A 9,537-nucleotide genomic window follows, 5' to 3' on the forward strand; every position below is an offset into this window, starting at 1 on the left:
AGTGCCCATGGCTACCCCTTGTATTTGAAGAAAGTGGGAGGAGCCAAAGGAGAAATTATTAAGAGTGAGGACAAGATTCACTGGACGGAGGAGAGTGGGTCTGGTATCTAGAAAGAAACGAAGAGCTTTGAGGCCTTTTTGGTAGGGGATGGAGTTGTACAGGGACTGAACATCCACAGTGAAAATAAGATGATGGAGGCTAGAGAACTTGAAATCATTGAAAAGATCCAAAGTGTGTGAAGTGTCATGGATGCAGGTAGGAAGGGATTCAACTATGGTTGATAAGACAGAGTTGAGGTGTGCAGATATGAGATCAATGTGGCAGGAACAAGCTGGAAAAAATGGGTCTACTGGACAAGCGGGTTGTGTATCTTGGGTAGGAGGTATAAAGAGGAGGTGTGGGGTATGGGAACTGTGAGGTTGATGGCAGTGCATAGGAGATCCCCAGAGCTAATAAGGTCAGTGATTGTGTGGGAGACAACAGCCGAGTGCTCTTTCAATCAGGTCACAGTTTATTTTTTTAATCTCGGTGTCGCTGTTTCAACTACATGGATAATGTATCTTCTTGAATTAACAACAGATGTCAAAAGAACCAGCCAATAATATAACATCAGACAAATAATAGAGGTATTTCCTCTAACCACTGTGATGCAACTAATTTATTTTGCTCTTCTTCTTCTGTTTCTCCAACCATGTCTTTCATTTCTCAGTCAATTTCTTCATAACATTTAATCCAAACTGGGAGAGTCGGTAACGACCCGGAAGCAAACTATCAATAAACCAATGCTGGAGAAACAGATAGGAGAAACAGTTTTGTCAGAATAATTCAGCACCTAATTTATTTTAACTATTGCAGGTACACTCAGTGGCTACTTCATTAAGTACACCTGTACACCTGCTTGTTAATGCAAATATCTAACCAGCCTATCATGTGGCAGCAATTCAGTGCTTAAAAGCATGTAGGCATGGTCAAGAGGTTCGGCTGTTGTTCAGACCAAACATCAAAATATTGGTCTATGTCACCTTGACTGTGGAATGATTGGACAGAGTGATTGGGTATCTCGGAAACTGCTGATCTCCTGGGATTTTCATTCTCTAGAGTTTATATAGAATGGTGCAATATAGAACGGAGTGGATGGGCTACAGCAGAAGACCGTGCTGGGCTCCTCTCCTGCACCTAATAAAATGGTCACTGAGTGCATTACTCTGACCAGCAGCAAATCTTCTCAGCCAAACAACACAGACTGTTTTTAGTGTGCTCTTTCCTGTGGCTTTAGCTTTCTTTAAACTTGCTTATGTTTGTATACTTACCTGTTTTGTGAAGTTTTATTAACATTTGCTTTTATAGTTCTGCAGTTTCTTTGCAAAGTTGAAGTGTGATTCAGAATTCAGAAGGATGAGGGGGGAATTCCATGGAAACCCACAAAATAGTTTCAGGCCAAGATAAAATTTTGAAAGGTCTAGTCACTTGTAAGGAAGGCAAATGCAATGGTAGCACTAATTTTGGGGGACTAGAATGTAATGCTGAGGCTTTATAAGGCATTGGTCAGAGTGCACTCGCAGTGCCCTCTTGGGCTCTTTATCTAAGAAAGGAAGTGCAGGCATTGGAGAAGGTCACAGAAGTTCATGAGAATGATCCCAGGAATGAGAGGGTTAACATGAGCGTTTGATGGCTCTCGGACTGTACTCGATGGAGTTTAGAAGAATGAGAGGGATCTCATTGAAACCTATCGAATATTAAAGGTGAGGAGAATAGGATCAAAGAGGATGTAAGGGGTAAGTTTTCTTTTTACTCAGAGGGTGGTTGATGCCTAGAATGTGCTGCCTGGTATGGTAGTAGAGGTAAATGCATTAGCAGCTTTTAAAAGACATTTCGATAGGCACATGAATAGAAACATAAAAAACCTACAGCACAATATAGGCCCTTCGGCCCACAGTGCTGTGCCGAACATGTATTTCCTTTAGAAATTACCTAGGGTTACCCATAATGCTCTGTTTTTCTAAGCTCCATGTACCTATCCAAGAGTCTCTTAAAAGACCCTATTCTATCCACCTCCACCACTGTTGCTGGGAGCCCTTTCCATGCACTCACCACTCTCTGCATAAAGAACTTAACCCTGATATCTCCTCTGTACCTACATCTAAGCACCTTAAAACTGTGCCCTCTCATGTTAGCCATTTCAGCCCTGGGGAAAAGCCTCTGAAGATCCATACGATCAATGCCTCTCATCATTTTATACACCTCTATCTGGTCACCTCTCATCCTCCATCACTCCAAAGAGAAAAGGCTGAGTTCACTCAACCTATTCTCATAAGGCATGCTCCCCAATCCAGGCAACATCCTTGTAAATCTCCTCTGCACCCTTTCTATAGTTTCCAAATTCTTCCTGTAGTGAGGCGACCAGAACAGAGAACAGTACTCCAAGTGGGGTCTGACCAGGGTCCTATATAGCTGTAACATTTCCTCTCAGCTCTTAAACTCAAGCCCATAGTTGATGAAGGCCAATACACTGTATACTTTCTTAAACACACAGTCAACCTGCGTAGCAGATTTGAGTGTCCTTTGGACTCAGATCCCAAGATCCTTCTGATCCTCCACACTGCCAAGAATCTTGCCATTAATACTATATTCTGCTATCAGTTTTGCATCTTATTGATGTCCCACTGTAACCTGTGACAGCCCTCCACACTATCCACAACACCCCCAACCTTTGTGTCATCGACAAATTTACTAACCATCCCACCACTTCCTCATCTAGGTCATTTATAAAAATCATGAAGAGAAAGGGTCCCAGAACAGATCCCTGAAGCACACCACTGGTCACCAACCTCCATGCAGAATATGACCGGACTACAACCACTCTTTGCCCTCTGTGGGCAAGCCAATTCTGAATACACAAAGCAAGGTCCCCTTAGATTCCATGCCTCCTTACTTTCTCCATAAGCCTTGAATGGGGTAACATTATCAAATGCCTTGCTGAAATCAATATAAACTACATCTACTGCTCTACCTTCATCAATGTGTTTAGTCAGATCCTCAAAAAATTCAGTCAGGCTTGTAAGGCATGACCCGTCTTTGACAAAACTATGCTGACTATTCTTATTCATATTATGCCTCTCCAAATGTTCTTAAATCCTGCATCTCAGGATCTTCTCCATCAACTTACCAACCACTGAAGTAAGACTCACTGGTCTATAATTTCCAGGACTATCTCCGCTCCCTTTCTTGAATAACCTCCAATCTGAAACCCTCCAGTCTCCCAGAACCTCTCCCATCCCCACTGATGATACAAAGATCATTGCCAGAGGCTCAGCAATCTCCTCCCTCGCTTCCCACAGTTGCCTGGGGTACATCTTGTCTGGTCCCGGTGACTTATCCAACTTGATGCTTTCCAAAACCTCCAGCACATCCTCTTTCTTAATGTCTATATGCTCAAGCTTTTCAGTCTGCTGTAAGGAAGATGGAGGGATATGGATGTTGTGTAGGTGGGAGGGATGAATTTGTTCTTTTTCAATTTCCTTTTTAGCTGGATCAGTAAACATTGTGGGCCAAAGAGCCTGTTCCTGTATTGTACTGTTCTGTTGAAAGGCCAAGATGGAATGGATGTGGAGAAGATGTTTCCACTAGTGGGACTGTCTAGGACCAGGGAACACAGCTCAGAATGAAAAGGACACTCTTTTAGAACGGAGATGAGGAGGAATTTATTTAGCCAGATGGTGGTGAATCTGTGGAATTCATTGTCATAGAACATTGGTCCCCCTCAGGGTCAGATGTAATCTGTCCTTTTTGTACAGGCCATACCTTTCCCAGAAGGGATCCCAATGAACCAGAATTCTGAAACCCTGCCCCCTGCACCATTCTGTCAGCCGCTCATTCATCTGCACTATCATCCTATTCCTGCCCTGACTAGCATGTGGTACTGGGAGTAATCCAGGGATTACTACCTTGAGGGTCCTGCTCTACTGCCTCTTCCTCAACATCGTATACTCATAGTGCACAGTATCATGGAGGATTGTGTCTGTGCATGGGTGGCTGGGAGAGAGGAAGGGGGTTTATTGTTGCTGTTATTGTTGTTGCTTGTGTTGTTCTGCAGAACATTGTGGGTATGCTACGTTGGCGCCAGAATGTCTGGTGACACTTGTGGGCTGCCCCCAGCACTTCCCTAGGTCATGTTCAGTGCTAACACAAACAACACATTCCACTGAATGTTCTGTTGTACGTGATAAATAAAAGAATTTAAATATGAATCTCGGCACAGTGAAGTATAACCACAAACAAGAGAAAATCTGCAAATGCAGGAAATCCAAGCAACAAAATACTGGAGGAACTCAGCACGCCAGGTGGCATCTATGGAAAAGAGTAAACAGTCGATGTTTCAGGCCAAGAAGGGACTCTGCCTGGCCTGCTGAGTTCCTCCAGCTTGTTTTTGTGTGTGTTATGGTGAAGTATATGTGACTACAGTTGACGTGACCAAGTCTAATCCTTTATTCACTAGGTGTTCACCTTTCACATGAAGTGTCCAGACAGTCAGCTGAAAAGATGTGTGTTGTGTTCATTCCCCACATAGAGTTTCTACACTCAACTGGGGGCAGGGGGTGTGAGGGTGGTCACTGAGCACCTTAAGATTTATTCCAGTTAATACAGAATATAGGAGTTCATTTGCCATGTTCAATTTGACTCCAAGCCATAGTAATGGTCCAGCATTCCACCACATTCTTTGACACTTACCTGAAGTGCATGGGAGATGCATCCTCTTGTCTGATCTGTTATTCCAACAGTGTTCAATGCTTCTTGGACGTAGTCATCTGCCTGCCTCACCAATAGATTAGTATCCATGTCATGTGTTAAATGGGTGGAAACCAACAGAGGCATTACACACTGGAAAACAAAATTTATTTCAGTGGTGTTGCATGATTTTTAAATTGCTAATGTATGTTTCTTATACAGTTGAAAATAACAATAGATAAACATTATCTTATTTGTCACATGTACATCGAAGCATATACTGAAATGCATCACTTGTGTCAAATCAGATCGCTGAGCGTTATGCTGCACAGCCTGCAGTTGTCACCGTGCTTCACAACGTGCCCACAAGTTACTAACCTTAACCTGGAAATCTTTTTAGAGTATGGGAGGAAAGTGGAGCACCTGAATATTAAATATATCAGAGAGCATATGGTCTCATGTTCTTGGTCACGGGCAAGTAAGAACAAATAACTTCTGGAGATTAGTCCTTGTTGAATGACAAGAATAGGTGAGCCAAGTCCCACAATACAGCCCGTTAATCTGCTTCCCAAATTGAGATGTCGAATACTGGAAGACCTAGATAGAGTTCAAAGTTCAAAGCAAATTTATTATCAAAGTACTCAAATCTCACCATATACAAAACTGAGTATGATTTTCTTGCAGGCATACACAGGAAATCAGAGAAACCCAATAGAATCAATGAAAGACTGCACCCAACAGAATGGACAAACAACCAGTGTACAAAATGCAACAAACTGTGGAAAGACAAAAGAAAAATCTGATGATAATAGTAATAAATAAATAAGCAATCGATATTGAGAACATGAGATGAAGAATCCTTGAAAGTGAGTCCATAGGTTGTGGGAACAGTTCAGTGATGGGCAAGTGAAATTATCCCTTCCGTTGAAGAGCCTGATGATTGAGGGGTAATAACTGTTCCTGAACCTGGTGGTGAGGCCTGAGTCTCCTGTGCCTTCCTCCTAATGGTAGCAGTGAGACGAGAACATGGCCTGGGTGGTGGGATCCCTGATGATGGATGATGTTTTCTTGTGACAGTGCTCCATGTAGATGTACTCAATAGTGGGGAGGGTTTTAACCGTGATGTACTGGGTCCTATCCATTATTTTCTGTGCAAGGCCATTGGTGTTCCCACACCAGGCCATGACGCAGCCGGACAATATACTGTCCACTGCACATCTGCAGAGGTTTACAAAGTTTTAGATGACATGCCGAACCTTCACAAACTTCCAATAAAGTGGAGGCACTGCCATGCTTACTCGTACTGTCACTTAAAATCTGGAGCCAGGAGAGAACCTCTGAAGTGATAACATTGAGGAATTTGAAGTTGCTGACCCTCTCCACCTCTAATCCCCCAGTGAGGAATGGTTCATGGCCCTTCAGTTTCCTCTTTCTGAAGTCAATAATCAACTCCTTGGTCTGGCTGACATTGAGTGATGGGTTATTATCGTGATACTACCCAGTCAGATTTTCAGCCAGGTGATTCATCATCACCTTTGATTCAGCCAGTGACAGTGGTGTCATCAGCAAAGTTAAATATGGCATTGGAGCTGTGCTTAGCCACTCAGTCATAAATAGAAAGCAAACAGAGCAGGGGCTAAGCACACAGACATGTGGTGCACCTGTGCTCATGGAAATGATGGAGTAGATGCTTTTGCCAATCCAAACTAACTGGGGTTTGCAAGTGCGGAAATCAAGTATTCAGTTGCACAGAGCGTTATTGAGACCAAGCTCTTGAAGCTTTTTGATTAGTTCTGAGGGGATGATAGTATTGAATGCTGAGCTCTAATCAATGACGAGCATCCTGATGTATGCATCTTTATCATCCAGGTGTTCCAGGTTGAGTGAAGAGCCAATGAAATGAGTGGACATGGAGGGTATATTTCTAACAGCGGGGGAATCCATAACCAGCGGGCATGGCTCAGAATTGAAGAACATCCCTTTAGAGCAGAGATGATGAGGGTTTTCTTTAGCCAGAGGGTGGTAAATTCGTGGAATCCATGGCCACATACGGCTGTGAGGGCCAAGTCATTGGGTATATTTAAAGTGGAGGTTGATAGGTTCTTGATATTGTAAGGAAGTCAAAAGTAATAGAGAGCAGGCAGGAAAATGGGTTTGAGAGGGATAACAAATCAGCATGATGAAATAGCAGAACAGAATCAATGGGATAAATGGCCTAATTCTGCTCTTATGTCTTATGACCTCATGGTCTTTCCAAAAATCAAAGAGCAACAGGTATAAGAAATCTGAAATAAAAACAGAAGAACTGGAAATACTGGGCTGGTCTACCAGACCCTGCCCAGAAACAGTCTGCCCGGTTGTGAAAATTGCTCTTAAGCAGGGGTTCTGAACCTTTTTTATGCCTTGAGCCCCTATCATTAACAGAGATCTCCATGGACCCCAAGTTGGACCTCCTGCTTTAAAGTTTCACAGGTAAGATGGCACCAGTGAGAGTCCAGCATGGGGCTTGAAAGCCACAAACTAACCCAACACTTCAACATTACAAAGATGTTAACAGGATTTATGGACCTGAGTTATAGGGTGGGGCTGAATAGGAGAGTAGGAGTAAGAGGGCAGATTTGGTAGAGATATCCAAAACAAGGACTATAAATAGGGCAAATATCATGGGAAGTGTGAAAACTTAATTTTGCTTGACATATTGTGAGATCGAATTAGAGTCAATTTGGGTTGAGTTCAAAAGTAGGAAACAGCAGAATGGCTTGGTAAGAGTGATTTATAAAAACATTAATAATAGTTGGAAGTGTATAGTGTGAACAATTCCAGTCCCAGGAATGATCCTCCTTTGTCTAGGCCGCTGATAGGAAGTTTAGCAACATTCCTTCTTAACCTCTGGGAATCCTGACAGTAAACATTCCTGCCCCAGTTTCGCAGCTCCACTGGCTGATGAAGCGGGGGGTAATGTTTATATGCTCATCCTTCCCTAACACCTCATCATGAATGTATTGCTGAGTTTCTTCCAAAGTTCTGGAATGTAAATTCTGTACCTAATAAAGGGGGTCTTCTGCTGCTGTAGCCCGTCCACTTCAAGGTTCAACATGTGCATTCGGAGATATTCTTCTGCACACCAGAATTACTCTTCCTGTCACATGAACCAGTCTGGCCATTTACCTCTGACCTCTTTCATTAACAAGCTGTTTCTGCCCACAGATCTCCCACCCATTAGATGATTTTTATTCTTTGCACCATTCTCTGTAAACTCTAGGGACATGTGCATGAAAATCCCAGGACATCAGCAATTTCTGAGATACTCAAACTACCCTATCTGGCACCAACAATTATTAAAGATTGTCACTTAGATCACATTTCTTCCCCATTCTGGTGTTTAGTCCGAACAAGTGAACCTCTTGACCATGTCTGCATGCTTTTATGCACTGAGTTGCTGCCACATGATTGGCTGCTTAGATATTTGCATAACAAACAGGTGTACCTCACAAAGTGGTTGCCAAGTTTAAATAAAAATAATATATGTACTTCAGTAAGAAGGAACAATGCTATTCATTTGTTTTTCCATACCTGTGTGATAATTCCCTGTGATTTGTATTCCACATTCAGTGCTCGAGAGAAGAAGTCAATGAAGACCTGTGAAAGGTGAAGATCCTTAATTGAAGACCACCGAACAAGATTCAAAAAGTTCAAACTCATTCACTGGTTGATACCCAATCCCCAGTTTGGGGTCATCAAATAAAAGGAATGAGTCATTGCAGGTACGTGATAGTCAGACAGGTTACAGCTGGTGAGGGCAGGGATGAAAGATGAGTGTGCTGAGAGGTCAGAATATGTGAAGTGGGGTGCAGAAGAGAATGTCGGGTTTTTGAGCCTGGGCAGGGTTTGTTGCAGTACATGTGTAAAGAGTTGGAGTTTATCAGTATTCAACTATCCACATGTACACAGATAAATGAAGCAATATCCCACTGGGACATAGGTGCAATAAGCAGTACATGTATCAAATGCAGCACATAAAATAATATTACGCTTTACACTGCCAGTGACAGGTTCAATCCCTGCCTATGTCTACCATCTGCAGACCTTAGGTCTACTTTGTAAATCTTAGTATTGAGCAGGTAACAGAGAAATCCATCAGAATGATACCAGTGACGATGGACTGCAGGGATAAACACTAATCAGCAGTTAAGTGAAAAGTACGCATAAAACTTGAACACGAGGAAATCTGCAGATGCTGGAATTTCAAGCAACACACATAAAAGTTGCTGGTGAACACAGCAGCTCAGGCAACATCTCTAGGAAGAGGTAAAGTCGACCTCTCGGGCCGAGACACTTCATCAGGACTAACTGAAAGAAAAGCTAGTAAGAGATTTGAGAGGGGGAGGGGGAGATCCGAACTGATAGGAGAAGACAGAAGTTACGGAGAATTATATGTTGGACCCGGAGGCTGGTCAGGTGGTAGGTGAGGACAAGGGGAATGAAATTCCTAGTGGGGCAGCGGGAGGATGGAATGAGAACAGACCACCACTCATCTTTACAGTAGAGGAGGCCATGGATAGACATATCAGAATGGGAATGGGACATGGAATTAAAATATGTGGCCACTGGGAGATCCCGCTTTCTCTGGCAGACAGAACATAGGTGTTCAGCGAAACGATCTCCCGTCTGCACCGGGTCTCGCCAATATATAGGAGGCCACATCAGGAGCACCGGACACAGTATATCACCCCAGCCGACTCACAGGTGAAGTGTCGTCTGACCTGGAAGGACTGTCTGGGGCCCTAAATGGTAGTGAGGGAGGAAGTGTA

At 43.1% G+C, this 9,537-nt stretch overlaps 1 long non-coding RNA gene across 2 annotated transcripts; it reads right to left on the reverse strand.

The window, feature by feature from the left end:
• Positions 1-496: 496 nt before the first annotated feature.
• LOC140192873 (uncharacterized) lies at positions 497-8,372 on the reverse strand. Of its 2 annotated transcripts, none has more exons than XR_011884483.1 (3): positions 8,300-8,372; positions 4,730-4,879; positions 497-786 (listed from the first exon to the last, which is right to left on the reverse strand). It is a non-coding gene; the product is annotated as an uncharacterized lncRNA (long non-coding RNA). The 2 variants fall into 2 exon arrangements; XR_011884484.1 differs by lacking the exon at positions 8,300-8,372 and adding an exon at positions 5,105-5,400.
• Positions 8,373-9,537: the final 1,165 nt, after the last annotated feature.

This window comes from Mobula birostris, unplaced genomic scaffold (genome assembly GCF_030028105.1).
Source record: "Mobula birostris isolate sMobBir1 unplaced genomic scaffold, sMobBir1.hap1 scaffold_2901, whole genome shotgun sequence".
NCBI classification, from domain to species: domain Eukaryota; kingdom Metazoa; phylum Chordata; class Chondrichthyes; order Myliobatiformes; family Myliobatidae; genus Mobula; species Mobula birostris.